The sequence below is a fragment of the Anas acuta genome, chromosome 4 (genome assembly GCF_963932015.1).
Source record: "Anas acuta chromosome 4, bAnaAcu1.1, whole genome shotgun sequence".
NCBI classification, from domain to species: domain Eukaryota; kingdom Metazoa; phylum Chordata; class Aves; order Anseriformes; family Anatidae; genus Anas; species Anas acuta.
The window spans coordinates 59,247,892-59,271,082 of record NC_088982.1 but is presented as its reverse complement, the minus strand read 5'-3'; the positions used below and the strand labels follow the sequence as shown (position 1 = coordinate 59,271,082).

Genomic DNA, 23,191 nt, shown 5'->3' with positions numbered 1-23,191 from the left:
ACCATCATAATCTTCGCTTTTCAATTTCATATTTCCCTGTTTTTGAGCAATGACTTATTATTTTTTCCTGAAGATGCTATTATTATGCTTCATTCTGTTTAAGTTTGCTCTTCAATTACACCTGAAGATAGGAAATTATAAAAGATAACAAGTAGCTTTCGACATTTGTACAGAAATACCAAATCTGGGAAGATTTGGCTACCTTATAATGAGTCTTGAAGGCTTGGTCTTGAAATTGAATCACTTATTGTATGACATGACCTCAGACTAGGGTTTAATTACAAGGTGTGCATTTGTTATTCATTAAAGTTAGGCTGAATATTTCCAAAGAACAGTAAGGAATATTGAAAACTTGTTTACAGCTCCCTAACTCTTGTGATTGATTTTTGTATAGAAAAGCTGAAAAAAAAAAAAAAAAAAAAAAAAAAAAGACATATATTTCCCTGAGATTGTGTCTTTGAAACCTGATAAAGTCTTCGTGAAGATCATTTATCTGTATCATGAAGATAGGTAATTAACCCCATCTGAAAGAGTTATTTTTTTACTAGGCAACATTGTACTCTATTCACCCTTTTTATCATCTATTATAGAGAAGCATTGTCAGCATGGTTCATCTCTTACCCATTCTATTCATAAATGATAGAAGCTTGAACTCTATAAATCAGTTCAGCTCATAAAACTGGAGAATGATAATAGGCAGGCATACAGCAAACATCACTGCATAAGCTCTCTGTCATATCCCTTTTTGTCAGAGTTGTACAATGAAACACATTCATTGTAACTCGGTACGTCTGATTTTTTTGAGCCTACATATATTTGTAGCTGTTCAACTCCTGAAATTCAGTTACAGGATTGTGCTCTTTCCCCTTTTTTCTCTGTATCTTCAGTCATTACAACATCACTAACATTAGAAGACTGATTGATTTTTGTATGGTGAGGTAGAAAAAAAAAAAAAAAAGTAAAAAAAATGAATTTTAACTGCTTCCTCTGCCCAGTTCCTATGTCTGACATCAAATAACAAAATCTCTAAAGTTTGGACTGTTATGCTAATTAATTTATATCGTGGATGGCATTGTACATCTTTATTTTACAGAGAAGCTTGGCTGACAAATTCACCCTACTCTTTTGTACTTGCTTTGATTTTCCTTCTTAGTGTTCAATACACAGAGAATTTTCCAAGTCTATATTTTAAAAGAGTAGGTCAGGTTCTTTTTGTATCAGTTGTATCATATTATTGAGAAGAATTATTTTAAACACTCCACAGGTTGTTTGGAGTTTGAACAACAAAATGTGTGCTAGATGTAGCACAGCAGTTAATGGATGCTTTTGACTTACCACAGAGCAAAGAGTGACACAGAGCAAAGAGTGAGGGACCAGGGTTTATTTTGCTGCAGTTATGCAAGACCACAAGTCTACATTTTCTGAATGAGCTGTAACACACATATATTCTTGCCAAACATAAACATTACTCATGTGCAGATGTTCTAGATGGTCATGCATCTGCATTTCAAGAGGGTATTTCTAGCTGGAACCCTGGTATGTGGCTGCAGCTTTTGTTCCACCAGGAGAGAAATCACCTTGATATCACTGATGATGTGTTTCAGACAGTATCATATCAATGCATGTGCAAAAGCAAGGCAAGTCTACATTTAGGAAGACCTCTCTAGCACCCTAAATAACTAATATTGATGTACCAGTTCTGCACCTTGGCCATAAACCTTCTGTGTAATAAATGCATTTACAAAATACAAGAAACAAAACTTAGAAATTTGTCCTTTTTTCAAGACAGTAAACACTCCAAATTGCTGCCAGATATCATATGTCCACTTCTATATATGGATCAGAAAGAGTCAAGGGGAAATTTAATTTTTCTAGACAAACAAACAAACAAAAAAGATGGGATAGAAATGTATTTAGCACTGTCTGTATGCAAGTTAGATTACCAATAAAACTGGTAGATTGAGAGCACCAATACCATAGCAACCTGAATATTTTTAAGCTTTTCCAATACTAAGAAAGCTCTAATTGTCCAATAAACCATGAGGTGTACTGACCTTATCACTGACTTCTTCAACTGATGCAGTTTCAAAACTATTTCCCCTCTTATTTAGATTTCTAGATTAATCTGCAATCCATTCAGCATTACCTTGTGCTTGGGACCAGATGGACTGGATGGATTTAAATCAGGTCTCGGTGTCAAAGAAAAACATATTTATTCTCAGAATGAAAAACCTTTCTCACTGTTCCCTTTCCAGTGCGAGGCTATCCTTCTCATACCATATTAAAATTGAAATACGAGGTAAAAAATTGAGTATTGATTACCTCTAATTTTTTTCATATGATAGAACATTCTTATAACTCTGAGGGGAAAAAAGGGGGAGAAAGAGTAGCTTTAATTGCACAAATAGTCAACAGCTGCATTTTCTAATACTTTAAACTCTTTTTTTTTTGTTGTTTATTTGTTTTTTCTTTATAAAGACATAATTTCGTAGATTAATGTCATAGCATATGAGAATGGAAAAGATCTGGGGAAACACTTTCATAGAGACAAAGAGACTTTCATCAGACAGAGAAGAGGTTGCTGAAGACTTCATATTACAAGCTAAAAACTGTGCATGCATCACGAAATACAGATCAAGGCAAGCACTATAATTAAACATTTTGAAACTTTCTAATTGCATTTTCTAGACAAGTGACAAAAGTCAAACATTAAAGCATATTAATTAGCCCTCTTCTCCAAAACATATTGAATTAATGTAACCCAATTACCCTGTTTTAAGGCAATAAAAAAGTTAATACTTGTTTGTAAACAATGTTATTTGCATTTTTCATTATGAATTTCCCTCTGCAAAGTGAATAATAGATTCATATTTTACTATATCATATTTGAAATTTCATTATATTAATTTGTTTATTAATATTTTGTTACTTAAATATATAAATGTATCAAGACAATAAAAACATATCCAGTTCTTTAATTATATTGAGTACTGATCTTCCAGAAAAGTCTGTGGCAAGTCTGGCCTTGTATCAATGAAATCAATGAGAGTCAAAAAACAAAACAAACCAACCAAACAAACAAAACTGGTTAAGAATATTATTACTCTTTAATTCATTATTAAAAATAATAATAATAAAAAGGATTTAAAACCAAATTAGACAGTTTGGTTTTTTTTTTTACAAAACTAAATGGCTTTTGCTAAAGGAAGGTCCTCATTCTGTTACCCTATTTTCAGTGGGAAGGCAAAGCAAGGAATAACAGAAACTAAAAACTGTTCTCACTAAAAAGAAAATCAAACTGATCTGTATCGGTGAAATTGTTTGACACATAGCAAATTTCTCCTTGATACTGGGAGGAAAAAAAATAATAAATAAAATAAAAAAAATAGAAAATCAATCATCTAGATTAAAAAAAAAATGCATAAAGAGAAGAAGATGAAGTTATTTCTCCTTTATACAATAAACTATCACTTTGTGTACACATCTACAGGAGTAATTTGTTTCAGAAGACATGAATGTATATTTTTCATTTCCAAGAAAAAGGTAATGTGATAACTCATAGGCAGGGTTTCCTTTCACTTTAACCTTTTTTTTCTTTTTTCTTTTTTTTTTTTTTCCATCCTGTTGACCTTTTTCTATTTTATATAAAACATTTACACAGTCTCTCGCAATAGAGAGACAGTTTCTTTATCCTACTGGGTCAAGTGTTCATGTGCAAAATAAAACACATGGATTACTATCTACCACTCAGCCAGAGAGACAACAAAATTTGTTGGTTGGACCACGTCTGGTTAGGTGGAATGCTTATATATTTAAGTACCCACTGTCCAAGAAGGAAACTGAATGTGTTTCTCTGCTGACCAACTAAACTGAGGTAGGGGATAAAATGGGAATGTCATTTTCTTGCTGAATTTCTCCTCTTCACTCCAACCAGAAAGGCAGAAACCCCTTGTTAACCCTTTAACTATTTGTTAAATTCACTTCTATTCTAGTCATTCTGAAATGATCAAAAGTATTTTTTGTTTGCAGCAAAGACAAAATAAATCTCAGCTACATTTTAGTTCTCACCTCCCTGAGGAACACCATTCTCTGGCCTTTTGCCATCTCACAACTTCTTCAGTGAAAAATAATTCAATCCCATCTAGCACTCCAAATCCTTGCTCTGCACCTCCAAAGCAACTCCACACAATTCTTTTAACTCCTTGTGCACCTACAGAAAGATATGGAAACATCTAGCTCTCTACAAACATTTATCTGAAGTTTTAAAGTTGTTGTTTTCCTTTCTAAACATAACAGTTCAATTTTGTTCAGATTTTAAAACTGCAGGAAAATTATATTTTGATATAATTTATAAATCTATAAGCTTCCTTCAGAGAATTATTGCTTGAGATTTTCTATTCAAGTTTTTATACTGTATTTTGACAATAAACCTTTTGTCTGGGAGCTTTGGAGTAGTTTATCTTTGATTTTTATGGCATTAATCTGCAATTTTTGTCCTTGTCTCTGTTGACTGTGAGTGATGTCTATTTTCTCTATTTTATTTGTACTGTCTACCTTACTATTATATAGCATATAACCTTTATATAGGTTACATAGGTATAAAGGTATATAACCTTTTTTTGATTATTTTTTTTGGTCTTGGTACTGCATTTATTTTATTTTATTTGTTATGTTTGCTTTTTTGTTTGTTTTTAGGTTGTGTATTTCAGTATTCTAATTAAGACCTAATGAAATAAATCAACTAAGCTTATTCTTACACTGTATCTAAACCAAACCTAACTGGATTTGCGTTAGAATTTATTTGAACTTTTTAGACCTCATGATTGTTTTTTCCTAGTCCATGAGGGAAGCTAGTCTCCTAATTTCACTAGTACTGTTTTGCAGATTCAGAAAGCTATATTATACATTTTTTTGAGTGCTATGTAAACTCATTTGCTGACTTACATCATGTGACCACTGAAAATAGAATTTACATGAATATATTAATCGAATTTATGGCAGACTACTAAAAAAAAAAAAAAGAGCAATATAAGGATATGCAAGATAAATCACCTCTCTGCAGCCATGTTAGATTTTAAAAAATAAAAAATAAAACTACGCCAGCTCAGAGAAAAAGTACAAAAACATAAGAAAAGCATGTGATGCTTTTGGTTACAGAGTATTCAAGGTTTGCCAAAAATTGATGCACAAAAATGCAATTGGACACATTGGATAAGGGTAACTGATACACAAGATACAGTAGCCCAAGTCCTGATTGTCAGCGCATTTACTGAAACATTTTGCAGCATGATAGGCAAAGCTGAACTAACTATGATTTAGCAAGCTCAGAGTAACCACAACAACAAAACATGTTGTGACTGTGAGCACGTTATAACAGCCAGCCAGAGTCACTGGGTGTCAGTATGAGCCAAAGATTATGTCACTGCTACCTGCACTACTGAGGGGAAGACTAGTACAAATATGTTTACTGGAGTGAGACATTCCACCACTGGATGATGAAACACAAGCAATAAAGGGAGTGAGAGGCTTGTTTAGAAAAATGAAAGGAAATTTTAAGTGGAGCTAAGCCATAACCATGACATTTTGCTGGCACAGATAGGATCCTAGCAACAGAGGGCGTGATCGATCGCAGTAGAACTAACATAGCCAACTCTAACACCAACTGACTTGGATCCTTAAAAACAAACAAACTAACTAACTAACTAACAAAAACAATATATGAGAGAAGAAAACGTAGAAAGGAAATCATGCTGGCCCCTGGTTGTCCCTGACCACAACTTCCAAAGCAGTTAACTATCTTTCCAGGCAGCTGTGAGTGAAGGTACCCTTGACATTGTTCTGATTTATGACAGGGGACAAATAAGCTGCCTATGGGTGTACAACCAGAAGAATACAGAATTACCTTTTTTCCAGCCCTGTGCCTTCTGGCCATCTAGCAAGCTGGTCAGATACATGGACAAAGGTTCAGTGCAGAATCTCCCTGTCGTTTGGCGTAAAGAAGAAAAGAAAATACAGTTAGGAAATCTGCAGCAAGGAAATATTGGCCCTTGAAACCAATTAAAATTTCTTTAGGAGACAGCAAGTTTAAAATTTCTATAGACATCATAAAGAAATTATCCTTTGTATAGTTATCACTTGTCAGGGTCTAGTGGCGAATTTTTTATTAACAGAACAGGTATTTTTTTTCTAAAGGTAATCAGTCTAGATAAACACAATCATGTTTGAAAGTGTCCTTCTGCTTGAGAGGCAATCCTTTTAGAAATAGGTAGATGGAGGGGTGGCACAGGTGTCGTAATTTCATAAGCTCCAATCTTATGCTAACATTACATTAAGAGAGTGTGGATACTGAAAATATTCTGGCTCTTGACTCCCAGCTATTGAAACAGGAATAGGAGAAAAATATCCATATTTGAACTTAAAGCATCTCCTCACAACTTCAATTCCAGTTGCATTTTTTTTTTTCAGAATTTTTTAATTATTAATATCACATCACTAAACACATTTAAGTTTCACAATAACACAAAGAGAACAGCATTAAATGAAATGGTGTTTAACAACAGCCTTTACTATGCTGGGACCCATTTCACCAATTATTAATTTTTCACCACCTTTTCTTTAGCAATGAAAGACCAGAAAATGGATTAAAGCTCATATTCAATATAATGTCAAGTTGATTTTTTTTTAAAAAACTGTCAGGAAAAAAAAAAAAAAAAAAAAAAGGAAAGTCAGAAGTACTGACAAAGGCCTATTTCAAATTCTCAAATGCAGGTGGAAAATATACTGCATGTTTTCAGTTTTGCAAATGTGAAAAACACACATAAATAGGTTATTTCAATATTAAATAATATCTTCAGGCTTCCTTCTTATCTACTCTTTTGCAGCAGCTACCACAGCATCCAATGATGAGAAACTCTGTGATTATGTTTTTCCAAATTCATCAATTTTAAAGTTTTATTTTATTATTGTGTCTATTAGACATTTCTGTCAATGCTCAAAGTTAATTTTCACATTCTTATTCACAAAACTCTGATTGAAAGCTTTGTGCTGTCCAAAACCCTTTAGATCAACTGCCATCAGCTTCAACACTGAGGTTCAGTGCTCCAAGGAGATGGTAGACAATTGTGTCTCTAATACCAGATTATGGTTTGTCATAGTTCTTGATAGTTCTTTTGCTCCAGGGCACATGCAGATTGCAGATAAATAAAGTCACTGAAGGTGAAGGTTGGGAGATCCTGTCAGGGGTTATGGAAAAAGAACCACATACATTATCCATGTTAAGACCGGTTCAGTTTTCTACCCAAGAAACTCTGCCAAACTCAAATGTCTCTTAGGGAGACCCACTGTGAAAAAGTGGCTTTAGTGAACATCATGGATTATCCCGCTCTGCATGCATGCAACTGAGGGCAGATTGAGAATCACAGGAGTACAGGGGATGAGATTTCCCAAGCTTCATATATTTAGCAACTGTTACCTGTCCATCACTAGAAAATTCCCCAAATACCAGTCAGGCATCAGGCGCAGACATCATGCAACAAAAACATGTCAAATGTACTTCCCAGCATTTTCAGAGGTTACCATGAAATGTCCCTATTAAATGTGATAACAATTTTTTTTTTTTTCACACACTCTGTCTAGACTGTGCATAGCTCTGCATAGCACCAAAACAGGCTGTTGACACAGAATTAGATGTTCTCTTCTTGGGTTATCCTTTCCTTTATGGTCTTTATTTCAAAATGTTTATTGCTCAGACTCAAGGCAGCAATGAATGATGCATGATACATACCTCATATGTCTGCCAAAACCTGTCTCAATATACAACTAATAATGAAAAGTAACACTTTATGAGGAAAAATACTCATAGCTTAAATAAGAAGCTTATGTTTTTCTCTTACTTAGGACTCTGATGGCTCTGTAAAGTAGGCACCTACCTCTGCTGCTCCTAGCAAACTCTGAATCTATGTCTGGGGCTGTGGTAGGTTTTTAAGCTCCTTTTATCAAATTCCAAAAGGAGGGCTGGAGATCATGTAAAATGAAATTCAATACCACCCTAGGCCTAGATCAAGATGAGAGAGGACAGGCACTCCAAATTTCAAAGAATCCGGGTCATTCCTTGAAGATGCTTGTACCAGCTACCACTCACTACTTCTTGGAGCACACATTGAGAAAGACATTTTGGACATTGAGAAAGACATTTTGACATTGTTGGCACCAATGTCAAAAAACATAAGCTGTCATTTTTTCCTGAATTTTAAGTGCAAAAGCACTGTTTCCTCCGTAAGAGGAAGAAATATGCCTATTTGTCCTATTTTTTTCAGAGAAACACATGCTTATTTCTCACATATCTAATTTTCACCACCAAATGTATGTTTCAGGCAAATATAGTCCATATTACTTTAAATATCCTGGTAGAAAGTTGTTACCAATAGTTATGCCATTAAATTCCACCATATTACTGAAAATGAAAAATGAAATAAAAAAACTGAAAATGAAATAAAAATGAAGGAAAGGCATACACATGTACTTCCATCTAAAGAAGCAGCAGCTAATTTTGATAGTAGCTATGTCATGGAAAGCAAAAGAGTTGTAGGGGAACACAGCAATGAGATTCAACTGCATACTTGGAAACTGGAGACCCAAAGTATATATTTCAGCATAATTTCAAATATTATGTTGCATCATTAGAGAAAAACAAGAACTAGAGTTTTCTGTATGACACATTTTCTTGAATCTCTACAAACAAATAAGCCATTTTTCATGATACAGGAGTTGTTAGGTAATGAGACACCTGTTGGTGAACATCAGTGCTAAAAGTGCATTCAAGTTTTGTGAAAAAATTCTTCCTAGTGCGTATCAGTGTAGTGATATTTGTTATGTTTATTCTGGAACTGAAGTAAAAATGGCTGAGAAGATAAAACTTCTGCTGTGTTCCATAATAACATTATTAATTCTTTTGCTTTATTTTGGTACTAACCTTATAGTTTAGAAAAGCTGAACATCCAGTAGATTTCCAAATGACTCTACTCTGGAATACATCCATGGAGACACATTATCAATGTAGTCCATAGGAAGCAGAATTCCTTATACTAATGGTAGATGGAAAGCATGCATGATGGTCCTCTACAAATAAAATACTGCAAAACAAAAAGGACAGCTTTAAAAGTCAAGAAAAACAAGATCTGTTTCTCTGTCTTGGCTGTTTCCTTTCATTTTTTCTCTCTCTTCCTCACCACTTTCTTTCTTTCCTGTCTTTTCCATATTTTTCTCTGATGTCCTTTTCTTTCACCTTGCAATTTTTCATTTCTTAGTTGAAGTGACTTCTAGTCAGTTTCAGGTAAAGGAAATGGTATCTCTTCTGTCAGAATTATTGCATATAATTAATATAATTAAATGTAGTGCCATGTCATATATATTGCTGAACTAAATAACAATTAATAGCCAGAGGAAAATTTTGAAAACCATCTCATACAAAAAGTTTCTAGGATTATTTCTTTCAAAAGAACTTCATGAACCATAAGTTACCTTTAGAACAAGGTTATAGAGTTAATGGTACAATTAAGTCTTTAGAAGCTATGCAATAGAATGTGAAATGTCTCTCAGATTTTATTATAGAGAACATACATAACAGTCTTTATTGGCAGTGCTGCTGATTTTTTTTTCTCTCTCATTCTGCATTAGTAACAAAAATTTCTCTCTGCTTTCTCCAACCCACATATGCCCCTTTGCCCCCAGTGACTTGCAGTTGCTTTTTAAAGCACTTCTTCTCAGCTCCTTGAAAGCCTTTTTCCCTAGCTCATTTCTCTAGTGCAGATGTGAATGAAAATGAAGCATTTTATAATTTGGCTTTTTAGCTGACATTTAGCTCCAATAAGCAGACAATCTCAGCAACATTAAAAAAGTAAAAAGAGTGAAATTAAGAGATGTGAATATTGTGCTGTAGCATGGATATCCTTGTACTCTGAGTTGAATTGTACTGCAATGTCTTGCTATTGTACTGTATGAACTCCCTAAACAGTGTCTTCCCTCTGTGTTATCATTTACATACTACAACATCAGAAAGAAGTTGGGGGGAGGTTGTGTACACACCTTATATCTAATAAGGAGTTGACCAAATAAGAGAAGCTAGAAGTAATAAAATCACAGATTAAGACAATATGGCAACAGAGGAAACCAGAGCAATACAAACTGTTTTGACTTAGAAGACAATGCCATATGTAGAACTGGGAGAAAATGGAATTTCAAAACTCTAGGGAAAACACACGAACAATTGGTAGGTAATATGACAAAGCATTGCAAGTCAGCTACCACAACAGCACTTTACAGAGAGATGAAATGCAAAGAAAATCTGAAGCATTACCCCTATAGAGGATAAAACATGGGTGTCAAAACTTCCTGTTTCTGCTGCTGTGGATACATAAGAAGTGGATACATGCTCCATTTTATCTAGGAAAGTATGGGAGCTTGGTGGGCAGAGAAATGTTCTAACTCTTGACTTAAGCCCAAAGATCATAGTGACACCTACATGAAGAGGGAAAGATTGGTGGCAGGCTGTCTGGGACAGAAGACAATTAACCTGATTTTCATATCAATTTAGATAGTCAGAATGAAGCAAAGCCAACAGGTAAAAAATTCCCCCTTGATATTTATGTTTTTATCATTTTATTACTGACTAACACATAGGAAAACATTTCCCTTTCTACTCATCCGCATAAAAGTTGTATAAATTGTGAATGTAATAGAGGCTTCTGAAGTTATTATACAGGATTGAGTTTATCAAGGAATTTTCTCAGACTGTTAACAACTTGTCCTTCCTTAGAAATAGGAAGGACATGTACCTTACCAGAGCATTGTCTGTGCTTCTTTTAATTGCTTGCTAAGGGCATTATTTTTTGAACTTCCTTTAATATTTGTTGGCCGGGACTTCAAGGAAAACAATGATGTCCACCATCCCCTTAAGGCATAAATGAAACCTATTAGAACCAAAGAAAATGGGTCACTCTTTCTTCAGTATGAGCCAAATTCCCTGCTGGTGCAAATGGCCTTTTGTTCCATTTAAAGGTTGGATTAAAAGAACTTTTTGGAAAGGAATCTTTAGTTTTTATAATTTTGTATTCAATGCTGAATTATGAAAATAAATATTTTATTTTTTTTTCCTCAAAATCTTTCTAGTTACATATGCAACTTGATTTCATAGCTTTAGGTATAAGACAAATGAGTACATTGTTATGTCTGGCTTAACAATAATGTCTACATACATATTTTGGGGAGATAATTAACTTTACCAATAACAAATGAGTCTACTGGCACATCATGAATCTCAGCAGTTAGGCAGAGATTTTGTGCATCAGTCTAAAGAGCTGAGCCATCTAAGTTCCACTGAAGTTACAGGTTAGCTGATTAAATGCTGATTTGGCTCTAGGCCCTGACTCCTAATGTCACAGTGGAAAGCCAATTTTCTGTCAGCTCTGCATCACCATGTTTCCATTAAAATCAATGCATCAAGTAATACACTTCAGTTTAGTAGTGAGCCAGGCCATATTTTTTTTTTAAAAAAAGGGGTTGAGTGAAAGGCATTCTAACTCATTATACATGTGTAGGGGCTGCTTTTACACTGTTGATGAGTACAACCCCCTGTTCTCTTCCATACTTCAAAATATCTTCCCTCTTTTTCTTCCTTTAACAAGTCAATTTTTCACAAACAGCTGATGCAACTTCTTTTCACTATTAGGGAGTAATCCATCAGCACCTGTGTCAAGTTAAACAGTGGGCTAAATACAAGTATAAATCTTTGCAGTATTGGAGTTTTCTTGCTATGTGTCATGTAAATGTATTTAGAACATCAGATGGTCCTTGATCTGTGGGCATCTTCTCATTAGCTTTCCTGGGAGCATTACACGTAAATCAGTCTCTCTCTGCTACTGCTGCCCTAGTTGTCTAAAAGTATAACAAGAATGAGCAAACCATTATTTTGAGTCCTCAAGCTTTGAGTTAAAACACTATGAAAATTTTGTCATGATATGTTGTTGAAAATAAAAATCACTTTAAACTTATTTCAGCTGTATCTGTACTTTCCTAAACACAGAGCAAAATACACAGAAGAATGCATTGAACTGAAACAGACCTATTCCAGCATGCTAAAAGGCAAGAAAAAGGGAAAATAAAAACTTGGAAGTCTGTCTGAAATTCAATTCACACATAAAAGTATAAAATTTTTAATCTAGAGTAATGGTCATTTGTTTGTTTATTTGGGGGATTTTTAATGATCAGTATTGGATACATCCCAGAAAACAAATGTCAATACATACAGTTGTATCATCTGTCATAAAACAGCTGGGCGGAGATTTCTGAAAAGGATCTAGATCGAGAGCTGATACCAAAGTAAATCAAATTTTATCCTACAGAGTTTTTATTTCATTAAGAAATTTTTGCCTGGCCTTGCAAATAAATCTACAGTTGATTTGAACAATTAATAAATATACTATGTCACCTGTACAATTATCTGACAAACAACCTACCTCTGGGTCCTTCCTTGAACTCTACAGAAGGCAACCAACAAATAACAATTTATCTCCTCTCTCTCCACTGGCTAGGACAACCTTAGGAGAACCTTAGGAGAATTTGACAAAAGCCCTTGTATATATTTTTTAAAAAAAGGTATAATAATAATTTAATGTATGTAATTAAAGTATAAGCTTTTTTTTTTTTTTTTAATTTAAAATGTTGAGAAAATGGTTAATTTTTCAGGTTGATGGCTAAAACTTTCAACATAGGATACATAATAATTGCACAGAAGTGCTATATAATATATACATTATATAAAGTAAAATGTAGATTTGTTTGGAAATCTAAACCAAATACAAAGGACTTGATTTCTAAATCTCACTGACTATCCTAAACATACATCAGGGCTTTACTTTGGTGGAATGAAGAGGAAAGGAATTAAAGATGAGGGGTTATGAAAGTACAGCAATACTGTGTGCAAGAACAATGTTGTCATAAAGCAATGTTCAAAGCAAAACCTGAGAATGCATCCTGCATAGAAAGGTTCCTAAAGAATTCAGCACGGAGAGTGGCATAAATTAGAAAGGAATTCTATTTAAATACATGTATGCATTTCTTTACAGAAGTACAAAGTGCATGGGTGTCGAATAGTAGAAAGAGACAAAACAAATACATGCCATTTTTTCTAGAAAGGGAAAAAATATAGTGTCTACATTTATCAGTATATATTCACAGAAAATCACAGAATCATAGAACACCTTGGGTTGGAAGGGACCTTGAAGATCATCTAGTTCCAACCCCCTGACATGGGCAAGGATGCTGCCCACTAGATCAGGTTGCCCAGAGCCTCAGCCAGATCTGGTCTTGCACACCTCCAGGCATGGGGCATCCACAACTACTCTGGGCAACCTATTCCAGTGCCTCCCCCCCCGCCCCCCCCCCCCCAGTGAATAATTTCTTCCTAACATCTCATCTAAATCTCCCCTTTTTTAGTTTAAAACACCCCCAACCCCCCTTGTCCTATCATTATCTGACCAAGCAAAAAGTTGCTCGTCTTTTTTATAAGCCCTATTGAAAAGCTGCAATGAGGTCACCCTGGAGACTTTTCTTCAGGCTGAAAATCCCCAGCTCTCTTTACCTTTCTTCATCAGAGAGGTGCTCCAACCCTGTGATAAAACCACTTTTAGCAGATGATGGAATTTATGAGTAGAGGATAGTTTTATTTAGCAGAGGATGGATGTTGACTAAACTGTTACTAAGCTATTACAGCAGACTTCCAGAGTTACCAAATACCAAGGTCTCCCTCCATTTGGCCTTTTCCCTTGCAAAAAGATAGTATACATTCATATGGGCATTCAGACCAAGTTACCACCACCTTTAAATCCTAAAGAAATGGCCATAAAATTTGCCCAATAAAGCTGACATGTCCTGGATATGTCAAATTGTCTTGGTATATATCATTACAGACATGCTTATGTATTGTTTTTATTTATTTATTTATTTATTTGGAATCCTTTGTTAAATATGACAGTCGAGTCACACTATGATAATATTGCCATTTCCATGTTTTATTTTTGCAGTAAGTTATTTATGAGGCAGGTCATAGGACAGACAGGAGGAGAAAAACAGTCTGCTGAATTTCTTCAATGCAAGACTTATTAGGAATAAAAAGGGAAGAGTTTATTCTCCAAAAATATTATGAATTAGTTGGTATTCCAAAATCTTTGTGCAATAATATGTAAGTCTGAATGACAGAGTTTCTTTAAGAAAGACAGATGGGAGAAAATACAAATATTTGCCTTTTATGTCAAGATTTTTTTTTTTTAAATGCTGAAATGAAGAGGGAATTAGACTTTTTAAAACATTTGAGTCATAATACAAAAGAAATAGAAAATGTAGATTAGTGGGTATCTAGAACAGTCAAACGAGGAGACACCTATGAATAGGTGGCTAACACAGCTAATAAAATAAGAAAGAAGTATCATAGCTTACAGGAAAAAAATCACCACCACATATAAGAATGTGGGCTATCACAAGGATATAATTGTAGCCAGGACAGATTATTCAAGAAAAACTAATGTCAAATCAATGTAATTAATTTTATATCATGGGGAACAGGCACTGGCAATCAAAATGATATTTTTCATATTGAAAAAAGGAGTTAAGAAAAAAAATAAACAAAAATAAACATTAAAACTATGTGCAATGCCTACTCTTAGGAGCTTAACTGTAGAAATACAGAATGGAGGAGAACTTACTGTGCATATAGAAGAGAACTTGTTGTGCATCTAAATCTTTAAAATGATTTAAGGTTTTACATAAGCCTGGGAATGTCAAAAATTTCATGAAATACACACATCATCCTGCTAACCCAAAGGATACATGAAAGAATCCCTTTCTTTGTTCAAAACTGGATGAGCCTTGGTTGCAATGCTTTGCCAAGTTTTGAGCTGTCAGCTCAGAAAAAAAAAAAAAGAATCTCTTCAATGAAGTTCAGAAGAGAACCACGAGAGTCATCAGACATCATAACTCAAAAGAGAATTGGACTGGTTAAAGCCTGTCCAGCTTTGAGAGAAAAGGTAGAACAATCAATGGTCTCAAAGTATATAGTAGACATCAAAGAGAAAAGAAAAAAAAAAAGTTTTTTTCTCTTTTACAAGATAGAAAAAGAAGTATACTGCAGCATGATCAAGATTTGATTTCAAGGCAGACTGCATAAAGAAAGAAAAGGACAGCAAGACATAGAATAAATTGTCTGGAAGTCCTCATCTTTACAGGTTTCCAGCAGTAAGGCAGATGAATATCTGCCAGAAGGAAAATAAGTACACCTAGAAAAGTGGACTAGCAGTTCCCTTCTATTCCATTTTTGCTTGACATTGTTTTGCCAAATCTAAATCTACCTCTTACACCTTGACTGGTAATGAAGCAATTAAAAGATCACTGAGGTTCTACCTCTGCTCTAAGTGTAGAGTATTGACATAGCATGCCATTTGCTGGGAACATTGCTTAATAAGATGAAGGTTTGTTCATGTTCAATATAATTAGAACAAGATTTTGGTTTTCATTCTACTAAAATGTAGAAACTATTTATTTGCTTTCAGCGGGAATTAGGAGCATAACCAAATAGCTGAAAAACATCCATCTTTTCTAATACTCTATCTATGCTTTTATCTAATTTCTGCTGTTTGCCTTTTCCAGCATTCCAGATTTTCTACATCATCTATCACAAACAAACAAATAAATAAAATCTAGCATTAAAAACATTTATCCCCACAAATAACAAATCTAACAAAAGGGGAGTTCCAGATGTCTAGTCAAGTATGTGTTTATAACTGATACTTTACATCACTATATTACTTCTAATTTTCCAACATTAACACTCTGAAAGATATAGGACTATATAAAGATAAAAGAGAAAAATATTGAGACAGTTTTGTATATCTATTCCTGCTTTTAGAAAGATGATCATGCATTTCTGTTGACACTTTCAGAAATTTGTGATTGGAAATGACACTGGAAATCATGCACCAGAATAGTCACATGTTCCCAAAGTGAAGTTTGTCTGTCTATATCTGTGCCTTTGGCGCAGCTATTTTGAAATTAGTGGTGTTATTTCTTCCTAAAACTGATCTAACACTGCAGAGTCAGAAACACACACCAAAAAAATAAAAATAAATAAATAAAATAAATAAATAAATTTAAAAAAAAGGATTTATCACTAAACTGCAACTCCAGAACAGCTTAAGTTCCAACAATTCTAATTATTCAGTATTCTTCAGCAAGGGTTGTTTTGGATAAGGACAATCATATCTGCATGATATATTATTGCACTATTAAGTAGATATGAAGCACCCAACACTGGCCATTGCTAGAACAGGATATGGAAATCACTGAACCATTATTCTGTTCTGGAACAACATTTCTTACGTGCTCAAGCTCTTGAGCACCTGACCTTCAGCAAACACATGAATACCTAACAAAAAACTCATGAATAAATGTTTAGAGAAGTGGTATAGAAGAAATTTGACAATTTTGGTGACAAACAACACATAACACGTTTATAAACAAAAACTTCAATAAAAGCTGTTATTATAAAGCCTGTCTTCTTGATGATTTTTAAAGTGTTTTTGCTTATTTACATATACCAAAAGAACCAAAAACTATGTTGTGGTAAATTCTGCAGTGCTACAGAGGTGATCCCACTCTTAATGTGAGATTATCAGAAAGCCCAATTTCTCCTCTTAATTCCATCTCTGCATTAATTTGATGCCCTTCTGTGGTCACGACAGCTTCTGATTTGTTGTATAAATGATCTCATACTTTTGTGATATTCTGTTAAAAATGTAGTAGTGTCATTGCTAATGGTCAGCTCCTGAAAACAATAATAGATCTTATTTATTAGATAAGCTTTACTAGTGAATTTTTGTTTAGAGTAGCAACTGTGAGTAGCAGAAGTGAGAAGAGAGCATTTTCATATTAAAATAATTATCCCCCAAAAGCAAAACCTATTCCCACTAGCAAAGCTTTCCAATATTGTTACCTTATTTTAATCTAACATATAATTTTAGAATTAATATTCTAAATAAATCTTTATGTCAGTTCAGAATTCATGTAGAAAAATAGAGATGTTCAGTTGCCAGAGTAATTTCTGGGTGTTTTTCCTCTTTCTATTTCTGAAAGTTTGATTAGCCTATAGCCCCTGCAAGGCTGCTCTCAATGAGTTGTTATTCCAGTCTGTACTCACGTCTGGGATTGCCCCAACCCAGGTGCAGAACCTTGCCCTTGGACTTGTTGAACATCATTAGGTTCATGTGGGCCCACTTCTTGAGCTTAGCCAAGTCTTTTTGGATGGCTTCCCTTCCTTCTGTTGTATTGATTGCACCACTCACCTTGGTGTCATCTGCAAACTTGCTGAGGGTGCACTTGATCCCACTGTCTATATCATTGATATTAAACAGTACCAGTCCCAAGATGGACCCCTGAGGAACACCATTCATCACCAGCCTCCACGTAGACATAGCGCTATTGACCACAAAACTCTGGGTGCAGCCATACAGGCAATTCCTCGTCCACTGAATGGTCCACCCTTCAAATACATATTTGTTCAATTTGGAGGTCAGGTTGTTATGTAACTATGTCAAAGGTCTTTCAGAAGACCAGGTAGATGACATTCGTATGTTGTCCCTTGTTGACTGATGCAGTCAGTGCATCATAGAAGGCTACCAGTTTGCCCAGGCAAAATTTGGTGAAGCCATGCTGGCTGTCTTGGATCACCTCCTTGTCTTGCATGTGCCTTAACATTGCTTCCAGAAGGATCTGTTCCATGATCTTCCCAAGCACAGAGGTGAAGCTCATCTGCCCGTAGTTCCCCAGGTCTTCCTTTTTACCCTAACTAAAAATGTGAATTATGTTTCCAGTCATCAGGTACTTCACCAGACTGCCATGACTTTTCAAATATGATGGAGAATGGCACGGCAACTACATCAGCCTGTTCCCTCAGGACCCTGGGATGCATGTAATGAGGTGCTATAGACTTGTATCTGTTCAGTTTCATCAGGTGGTTTTGAACCTGCTCTATGCTTACAGTGGGGGAGACCTTGCTCCTGACTGCCAGTGACTGAGGCAAAGTTGTTGAGTACTACAATTCTTGACTGAGTAGAATTGATGAGCACTTCATTCTTGACTGATGGAAACAAACTTTAACTTATGGTACAAATTGGCCAAATATCCTGGGATGTACTAAATCAAGGGAAAGAAAATATACTTTCTCACTTAATCCATAGGTTCACTAAGTGTATTTTGGCTGAAGCAGAGGGTTTTGCCAAATGAATGAATCTTATCTGTAAGTACCACAACCAACCTAACTTAGCTGCAATTTGTTCCCAAATTCAGATGAATATTCATAGCATTGGCTCCCTTTATTAGTATAAGAAAAATACACTCTCTAGATAGTTCAATATTTACTTCATTTTGTCATGAAAAAAGAAAAAATTGGATCTGTGGCAGACATAAATTGCAACTTCAGAATAAGATTCTGTTCCCTGAAGCTTTTAAAAGGTACTGTACAGAAACAGCTTTACTCCAGAAGTCAAATACTTGCTTCAAAGTCCATTCTTGCTCTTTTTCCGTTAATGAATCTTAGCAACTACTTAAATCTTGCAAGGAAAATGCAATTTTGTACTTTTTTTTTTTTTTTTTTAGGCTGTCTTCTGTACATATAGAATTGATGATATCTGAAGCAGAAAGAATGATAGACATCGCACAGAAAAACAATTTTGCTTACTATCTTTCACTTGCCTCTAGCTACAGGAACTGTAGCTTAAAAATAGTTTCAGAATACTTGTGTTTAATTTTTATACTTAGATTTTGTAAATGTTCTGAAATGTTTGGCAAATTGATTTAAAGTTCCCACGTGATCTCAGATTATTTTTTCTAAGCTCTCTTTTTCCAGGGGAATTGAAGGTGAGAGGAATAGATGAGTTATTCTTCAAATTAAATTCCATTTTCAAATGAAGTTTCCAATTTAAAAAGTTTCGAATGAATATACAGTTCTGCTGTTAAATCCTTATATTTAGCTGACATATATTCTTCATGAAATGAAATCAATGGGACAAATATCAAGACCATATAATTTTGTTATAGAATTTGTCATCCAGTTCTATTGTACGGATTCTTACTACAAGTTAACAGTTATCTATTTACTAGTCAGACACATGTAAAAGAAAAAAAGAACAATTAAAGAAAGAAAGAAAAATTAATCTTGAAACTAGTAAAATAATAATGCTATCTATCCAAGGGTTTTATCAGCATTTCTTTCTTATTTTTTCCATTACTGTTCCTAAACAGTTTCAAATTTGATTCATGGATTTCCACATGGGTACACATTTGGTCTTGTATAAAGCCTTATTAAAGTCAATAGATGTCCCTGGGCATACTAGATTCTGTCCACATCAAGCTCCTTTTTGGATTAGTTTCTTGCAGCAAATACCAGTACTTTCAACTTCGTATGCCTAAAGCAAGTCATTTATATAGAAGTGGCACAATTTCCAGAAGGACTGACAAACCAACACAATCAGGAAAGTTGATGTGAACAGCAAAAGATTTTGAAAAAAAAAGTGGGCATTATATATCTCTAGAACCATAGTGCAAACAAAATTGGAGTGCTGCATCTCATTTTGACGAGATTTTGAAAGGGATATTGACAGAGAAGAGAGATCAGAGAACCCCCAAATAACTGAGGAACATATACAAGGAAATCAAATAATTAAGGAGTCAAGTCCATTTAGTTAATGAAAAAAGAAGACTGAGATTATGTAATTAAAACATTGGAACACCTCCAAGAAAATTTAATATCAACCTTTCTAAAAATAGAAAAATAATATTTTAATTGAAATACATGTAAATATTTTAAAATGTCTGGATACTAAATCCATGCAATTTTACATTTAAAATAAAGGCACAGACATGACATTAGGAGAGCTACCAGCCCTCAATATAAATTACTGAGGGAAACAGCAATTCTCCATTTCTTGACTTCAAGACTGACTGATTTTCTTTAAAATATATTTCAGCCAAACAGAAATGTGGCAGTTTAAGAAAAAATGTAATTGGAAGGAAATGTGTAGTATATGGATATATCATCAGATTAGGTGGACATTTCCACCCTTTAGCGTTTACAGATTTATGAAAAGCTCTCAGTAGAAAATCACAGCCTTTTATGTCAGGCATTATATGCCAAATTTTGAAAATTTGCTCTTTAGGTGGAATAAAGTGTGAGAAGATATATCTGGTATACACTTCAGAAGAAAAGAGTGGAATAACATTTGGGATATTAAAAAATAACTAAATTTTAACAGTAGTTCAAATACATAATTAGTATCAAGGTCCTAAACAGAGCTCTTTCTCTTAATGTCTTCTTTTTAAATTTGAAATATATTTTAAAAGAACAAAAAAAATTTATATATATATAATATATATAACAATATATAATATAATATATATTATAATATATAATAATTATATTATATATAATAGTGTATAATATAATATATAATAATTATATAAAATAATATATAATATATTATATATATAATATATATAAATATATATAAAATATATATATATATGTGATGAGGTTTTGGTATACAAACTGAATGCCATGAAAGGTTTTTAGGTGACAAGCATGGTGAGCAAATTTGGCATTTATTCCCCCACTGTATGCGTAGACACATTAAACCTCCCTGTAAAAAGTTGGCCTCAGGGCTATCTCAGAGGGACCACCCCTATTGGAGAAAGCCTATTTCAGTATATGAGGCAAGGTCTACGGAGAGAGGTAATACTTTTATTAGACCAGCTTAGGCTTGGAGTGATTTCAACCATCCATGGAGACTGCCAACAAGGGAGTCAATTAATGCCTGTTGTGATGATGGCTTCTGCAGAGTGAACAACCAACTGATCACTACTGTGCACTTCTCAGGTCTCCTTCCCTTCCTGCCCTCTTGTTCCCAGTGGTAAACTTCAGGATGATTAAATTAATGGTCATACAGCTTAAGTGCCTTCTGCAATGCACTACAGAGCAAAGTTAAGTCCCCTGTGGACTGCATGCAATTGAAATCCCAGGATAGAAACAGCCAGATATTCAGCTTCTGTTTGTTTAGAAACTATACAGCAGTTTCAGTATTTAATTGTAGCTGCAGATAGTCTGACAGATGCTTATTATTCATGCCAGGCAGACACAGTGGGCTCAGTATTGCTAGCGAAATGGGTGCTAATATGAGCAGGAAGAAAAACAGACATTTTTAGAAGTTTGTCAGATTTAATAATCAGCTATTACTGTTCATATGAAATGAAATGTTTTCTGTTCAATCAACATTGACATTAAAAGTAGTTTGTTTGCTTCTGTTTGCTACTGCATTTCCTGCTTCTTTTAAAACCTTTTATTTTACTGAAGACATTATTTTGATTTCTTGAGCAACAGAGAGATGAAAGAAAGTCCTAATTCTCTGGTTCTTGTAGAAGCCATTCTGTCTAAGCATGAAAAGGAAGCTTAGACAAACTTTTGCTGGTGTAGATTCACTGACGTCAGCAAGGCTTACACCTAGAGCTACTCTTGCCTGATAAATGTGCACAGTACAAGTGAATTGGAAAACATTAACTTAGCTGAAAAAAGTGGCTGTGAGGCCATCTCAGATGGAATATGTTATCTGTTCCTTTGTAATGATTCTGCTCCTAGGCACTGCAGAGGAAGAAACTTGCCTATAAACCTATGAATGGAAAGTAACTATTCGGTCACCTTGTTAAAGGGCTTTCTCCCAGATTTATTGTACTATAGTGTGTATTCCCCAGCCAAGTAAGAAGGACCAATGAGCTTTCTGCTCTGACATCAGGACTGATTCACCTGCTTGCGCTCTTCCAGCTGCGAGGAATTAATACCTCTAGATATGAGCACTGCACACACCTTACAGCTATGGACAGAGACCCATTTGCTTAATTTCTCCAAAGCTTTGGAAAGTCAAGATAGCAGGTGCTGCTACAAAAGGGTAAAAGGGGAGAAACTCAGTGGAGAGATGATGTCTGCTGACTCAGGAGAAAATTGATTAGAAGACATGCAAAATCCAAGAATAATACTTTTCATCCAGAAATTTATAGGCTGAGACATTGCCACCTTTCCCTATCTTTATGCTTGGCAAAAGAAGGGATGTAAATTCATCTCTCTTAACTTCCTCCATGTCTCTCCAGTCCTCTTGATCCATTCCCTTTAGCCCTTCTGTTCCCAGAGCAGTTAAATAGGCTCATGACTTCTACTTGACTTCTACTGAAGACTTAATTAACTGTGCCTGCATTACTAGGAAAGGGGACCCTGGGAGAAGAAAATGGATCAGAGAGAAAAAAATTGGAAATATTTCATATAATTAAGGCCAGGATAGGCAGAAGGTTGGCAGAATGAAGGATGGATTATTAAACATAGAATTACACCGTTGCTGTTGGACCTAGTTCACAAATGCAGAGCTAAATGTTTCCCACTGTAATGGAGATTGGTGGTGTGGTATGACTCATCATTTTTCACAAGTTTACTTTTGAGATTGTATTCCACAAAGAGTAGGAGGATAATATTTTCATGGAGGTCAGAATACTTACTGACCTGCTGATGCTGCTTTCAGGAATTCCCATCTGCTTTTTGTCATCATTTCATTCCTCCTATGGGACACACTCTCTGATAGGTAGGCCCCCTTCTTATTTATAAATTTATAAATATGACCTATTTATATAGTCATCCCTATGAATGCTACCTTCACACTTCCCTGGTTTCTGTACAGAAGAAAGAGAATAAAACTCACCTTTACTCTTGTCTTTAGTCACATCATTTTAGGAGAAAACAAAGATCACTACAGAATGTAATTATTTTTCCACAACACCCTCCTTAAAGAGATAAAAAGAAATAACATTAGTTGTGATTGTAATAAATAAATAAATAAATAAAATATTATTATTATATACATATATATATATTTTAAAAAGATAAAAACCCTACAAAGCAACAGTATGATACAGCAGTTTTTTTTTTTTTTTTCTGTAGAAAAAAATAAGCCTAGATATTCTTTGAACTCAAAACATAATTAAAATCTACATGGTGACATTTTATTTTTTAATTGCTTTAGATTAAAGAACGTGCTGAGTATCAATGTCATAGAAG

At 34.5% G+C, this 23,191-nt stretch overlaps 1 long non-coding RNA gene across 1 annotated transcript in view; it reads right to left on the bottom strand.

Moving 5' to 3' along the window:
• LOC137856279 (uncharacterized) overlaps positions 1 to 22,966 on the bottom strand; it is a 46,668-nt gene extending 23,702 nt beyond the window's left edge. Inside the window, exons 1-3 of the long non-coding RNA XR_011096324.1 lie at positions 22,836 to 22,966; positions 8,972 to 9,131; positions 5,903 to 5,980 (exon numbers count right to left, since the gene is read on the bottom strand). This is a non-coding gene — a long non-coding RNA (uncharacterized lncRNA). The remainder of the gene's footprint in view (positions 1 to 5,902; positions 5,981 to 8,971; positions 9,132 to 22,835) is intronic.
• Positions 22,967 to 23,191: the final 225 nt, after the last annotated feature.